Here is a 5,897-nt window from a genome sequence, read left to right on the forward strand (position 1 = left end):
GGTAAAATTTTGCACACACAGTACATGCACACACATTAAAAAAATTTCAGAAGCACTCGAGCAAATAGACAATATCACTTCCTCTCACAATTAATACACGTGCACTAAGTTTAAGTTTCACAACTGTTTCCACACACAAAACACAGAATTTTAAAGGCAAAATCAAATACAGCAATATTAGAAAGGTGTTGGGGTCTGAGTGTTTTCAATTCAGCAGCTAAAATCTTTCCCTTCAATAATATAATCAGCTCCCCCTCCAGATACTCCAAACCAACGGTTTATATGATTTATACTCATTCATTCTTAGCCACTCGCTTCGCTTTTCTCTGGCCGTTTCTGTCGCCAGAGAACGGAAACGCAGATAGAGCTCCGCTCTCGCTCCGTGTCGGTGACACTTCTCATTCATTCCCACTCACACAGCAACAAAATAATGACAGTAACACAGTAACAAAATAACAACAGACAGAACAAAAATCACAGTATGGTGTAATACAGTGTGGTCCAATCCCTTAAAGGTACCTTTCACTATAGCAGGGTCCAACCCCGGGGTCCAACCCTTTAAAAGTACCTTTTCTTGACAGCGGGGTCCAACCCCGGGGGTCCAACCCCTTGCCCGGGACTAATTTTGGGAGACCCAGTCTCAACCCACCCTTGGGGTCTAGCACCCCGGACCTGCAGGCATTTCTTTTGAAAGTAGCAAATAACTTAATTTGGTGCAGATGGTCCTTAGTCTACTCCCGCCGTGAGCCAAAGGACAGCTGAGCTCCCCCTGAAAATTCAGGGTCGCGACTGGGAGGTCTGCTTACCCCAGGATCCGGCAGCCGAGCAGAGTCAGGGTCCCATCTGGGGTGCCAGTTTGATTCGCCCCAATCGAGCTCAGAGACACTTCAGAGACCAAGTCAGAGAAGTGGGTATTTGCTTTATTCAGTGCACCGGATGTGTGGGGAATTGTTTCCACCAAACACACATACCTCAGTACCCCAGAGACACAGTGTTATAGGTAAAATCATGAATATTAATTACATTCTTCAGGATAGGAGTGGTTATACAAATCATTTCTCAGAAGTCATTAATATCATTAGCATGTGCGCCACGCATGCTCCGTATATCCTGGTGGTTTTTGGAGACCCCCAAAGCCCCCTCCAAGGTGAAGGTCCTTCATGGGATGATTCAGTGGTTTCTGTGCTGGTTTCAAATGCATGCTTAGCTGATAAGCCATCTGGCCAGAGATGTTACCTACAATTTGAATTTGAATTAAGAGTTCAGCCTTCAGCCCTGGAAGCCACAGACAGGCACCTGTGCTGGTGGAAGGGGGGGCAAAGCTCAGAGAATCTTTCTCATACACACAGTCTCCAGATGCTCTGCATAATACGAGCAAAGCGCTGCCCTTTAATGAAAGTAACCTATGGTGGCTGGGATGCAGCCAGTCAGACCTCGCCATTAAAAGATTGGGAAAATTCTTCTCCTTTTTAGTCTCTTTCAATGCCAGCCCTGCAGTTTTATCTCCCTTGAATGCTGCTCTCCCTCATTTTGTCACTTAAACTGTGGGAAAAACAAAAACCCTCCAACAACATTTTTAATGTTAGAGAGCCAAGGCATTACTTTATTTTCTGGCCAGGATGTTGTTTTGGCCAGGATGTACCACAGAAATCATCTCATCCACACATAGCCTAGGTGTGCAGAATCATTCCATGACATATGGCTTTTACTAGATTTTTCAGATATTTTATACAGTCAAAATACATAGAAATGTATTGGGTCAGTGTTCATTGGTCCAAAGTTGCGTAGTTCTTAGTATTTGGTTTTCTATTGGATCTGGATTTCTTCACGTTTGATGTTAATTAGGTCTTCTTTCTTATTCCTCTTTTTCCAGACCAGGTGTCTCCAACTAGCCAGGGATGTTGTTTGGAGTTGATGGTCTCTTAAAGACCTTGAGAGCTGTTATCTCTTGTCTTCTGTGCTACTCCCAGTCTGTTGAGATGCTAAATTCATCAAACCCCACCTGGTGGGGAACAATGCCCTGGAAGGAAACTTAAAATTCTTTTTCCCTGGGGCAAAGTCAAACAAAACCCTTGACTAAAGATAAACAAAAAACTTTTAAACTGATATATTTCTCAACAGTTTGAGGCTCCAATTTCGAGAAGATTTGGTGTGTTGTTTGAGGTTTAATTTCAGAGCTTTTGTATTGACTCCAGGCTCCTGAATTAAGCTGTCCTGTGTCTGCGGTTGGCTAGCAGACTGTCCGCTGTAAGCTGTGCCTTGCTTTGTTGTTTAGGCCTCATTAATCTGAGGCAAGAGGCTTATTTCAGGGTGATTTACCACCACCCAAACACCAGCCGTCTGTTCTACTGCTGCTTGCCTCCACCTTGGATTCAGTTCTTGTTTCCCTTTGTTTCCACCCTTCTCCTCTCCCACTCTACCACTGTAAGCACTTGGGCAGTGGTTCCTCAATACGCATGGATCACTCTGACAGAACAGCGTAAAAAACCCCAAAACCACTGAATATGTATTCTTCCCAATGTCATTTATGCATTGCAGTGGGTTGACGCTGGCCAGATTCCAGTCACCCACCTATAACGGATGAATGACATTGTCATGGGTTTTCGACAGGACATTGCCAGGAGGACGCACGAAAAGAGGGCAACCAGGCTCCAACTTAAAGTTGCAAAAAGTGTTTAATTACCTAACAGAGTTGGAGGATAAATGCAGGCAAAAATAAACTTTTCATACAGTTTTTGTTCACTCCCCCCTCCCTCTTATGAACCTATAGTATTCACCCCCTTTCCTACTTTACAGTCAACAAGCCGGGTGGGGGGGGCAGGGTGTGGGGTCTCTTTTCAGTCCACAGAGCAGATTCTCAAATTTACTCATCACCACAATTCTTCTACTACAAATACTCTTTATCTCTACTTGTTTATCTCTCTCCAGACAGTTTTCTGCTCTCAACCCCACCCTCTTAAGAAGCAGTCTCTACACTCACCCCCCCCCCCTTCCTTCTTTCCAAACCAGCAACACAGACAGGGGGCAGGTTGAGGGGTCCTCTGGTCAGTCCAATCAGGAAAAGAGGTTCTCTACTTAGCCAGGGGTCCTTCCCACAAGAGACAGTCCTCTGGGAACTTCTTTGGCGTGGGTCCAATCTCATGAGCAACATCCCGCCCGAATTCTGCTGCAACATGAGTTCTTTTGTCCATAAGGTGCTGTGCAGACTCTCCTGAGCTGAGGCCAGGCTGCTTCCATGCCAGGAGCAAGGCCTTTCTCTCCCATTCAAGGCCTTTTGCAGTTTTAACTCTTAGATGAGACTCCCACTGGTTCACAGTCTTTTCCAGGCATCCACCTGCTCCTCTGGAGTGAGCTGTGGGTGGATTTCTGCATCTTTATGGACTCCATGGGCTGCAGGAGAAACTTCTTGCTCCCCCCATAGCTTCCACCACGGCTAGCAGAAAGTTTCAGCTCCGGTGCCGGAAGCACTGGAGCACCCCTTTCTCCCCCCTTCTTCACTGACCTTGGCAATCTCCATGCTGTTCTCCCTCACATATTTTCACCTCCACCTCCTCCTCCTCCAACTACAAAGTGAAAGAAGTGTGTGCCTGCTTTGTTTTGAATTTTTCTTAAATATGTTTTCACAGAGGCGTAACTAGCACCTCTAATTGGCCCAAACTTGGCCGGTAGCATGTCCATCACCTTCAGAGCCATCAGAGATTGGCTCTTCTGGACTTGATGTAAAAACTTCCAGAACTTGCACTCAGGACACACAGGAGCCATCTTTGTGCCACACCCCACCCCTCAGACACCTCCCCAGGCCTACTAGAACAGCTTCTGAGGGGTCCAAATTTCTCCTAGATGTTAAAAACACTTTACTGATGTTTTGGGCCAATCAAAACCACCACAGGCATGAACTCCCCTTAGCAGTCATAAAGAGGAATCCCTTTATTGCAAAAACCCAGGGTTTTTAAACAATTAGTTTGTTATAAGTTTACATTCTTGTGAAGCACAACAAATGTGTTTTAACCAACCACCATAAACAACAACAGGAACACACACTGGTTATAATCAACCACCATACACCATGGTGTGAGCACTCACTGGTTCTATCACTTGTTTTCCAGGGTTATGTAACTTGTTTTTCACCTCTAGTTTAGCTGAGTCATTCCCAGAATGCTTTTCTGGTTAGCCGAAGTAACAGGAGTGAGCAAGGATTTTACAAGGGTAACAAGGCCCTCATTTCTAAGGTTTTTCTTATCCACAACACCCATCAAAGCTGCTCTCTCGCTCCCCTCCACAGCTGGATGGGGAGAGAAAATATAACAAAAGGTTCATGAGTTGAGCTAAGGACCAGGAGAGATCATTTATCAAATACCGTCATAGGCAAAACAGGCTTGAATTAGAGATATTAATTGAATTTATTGCTAACAAAATCAGAGCAGGATAATGAGAAGTGAAATAAGACCTTAAAACCATCTTTCCCCCACCCTTGCCTCCTTTCCAGCTCTACCTTCTCCCCCAGTGGTGCAGGGAGACAGGGAGTGGGGGTTATGGTCCGTTCATCACCCCTTGTTTCTCCCACTGCTCAGGGAGAGGAGTCATTCCTCTGCTGCACCGTGGGGTCCATCCCATGAGAAATAGTTCCCTATGACCTTCTGCAATGTGAGTATATCTCACAGGCAACAGTCCTCCCCAAACTGCTGCAGCGCAGGTCACTCATCCATGGGATACAGTCCTTTAAGGACGGGCTGCTTCAGGAAGGGCTTCTCTCTCCACGGGCCTCCCACAGGGTCACAGCCTCCTCTCAGGCATCCATCTGCTCCGACGTGGGTCTCCCACACGGGCTGCATGTGGATCTCCATGGGCTGCAGGGGGACAGCCTGCTTCACCATGGTCTTCACCATGGGCTGCAAAAGAATCTCAGCTCTGGTGCATGGAGCACCTCCTCCCCCTCCTTCTGCACTGACCCTGGTTTTTGTAGAGTTATGTTTTTCGCGTTCTCACCCCACTCTTCTCTGGCTGGAAAATTACAACTGCGCAACAAATTTTTTCTCCTTAAATATGCTATCACAGAGGCGTTACTACCATTTCTAATTGGCCCAGCCTTGGCCAGCAGCATGTCCATCTTTGGAGCTGTGAGGGATTGGCTCTGACGGACATGGAGGAAACTTCCAGCAGTTTCTCATGGAAGCCATTCCTGTAGACCCCCCGCTACTGAAGCTTGGCCATGTACACCAAAACACGCATCCATAGGGATTTTATTTTAGGGTTCACTGTTGCTCGGCTATACATAGAATCACAGAATAAGCTGAGTTGGAAGGGACCCACAAGGATCATTGACTCCAACTCCTGGCCCTGCACAGGACACACCAAGAGTCACACCACGTGCCCGAGAGCATTGTCCAAATGCTTCTTGAATTCTGTCATGATTTAGGAAAAAGAGGCAAAACTTCACAACCTATATAATTTTAAGTTGTAACGCCGGTATGTTTATTACAGCGCCGGGCTGTGGTGGTTTTGATTGGCCGAAAACATCAGCAAGGTATTTTTAACATCTAAGAGAAATTTAAATCTCTCAGAAGCTGTTGTGGTAGGCCTGGGGAGGTGTCTGAGGGATGGGGAGTGGCACAAAAATGGCTCCTGTGAGTCCTGAGTGAAAGTTCTGGAGGTTTTTACATCAAGTCCAGCAGAGCCAATCTCTGATGGCTCTGAAGGTGATGGACATGCTGCCGGCCAAGTGTGGGCCAATTAGAGGTGCTAGTTACACCTCTGTGAAAACATATTTAAGAAAAAATCAAAACAAAGCAGGCACGCACTTCTTTCACTTCTTTGTAGTCAGAGGAGGAGGAGATGGAGGTAAAAATATGTGAAGGGAGAACAGCATGGAGATTGCCAAGGTCAGTGAAGAAGGTGGG

This window comes from Lichenostomus cassidix, chromosome W, assembly GCF_008360975.1.
Source record: "Lichenostomus cassidix isolate B80296 chromosome W, HeHo_3.0, whole genome shotgun sequence".
Lineage (NCBI taxonomy): Eukaryota > Metazoa > Chordata > Aves > Passeriformes > Meliphagidae > Lichenostomus > Lichenostomus cassidix.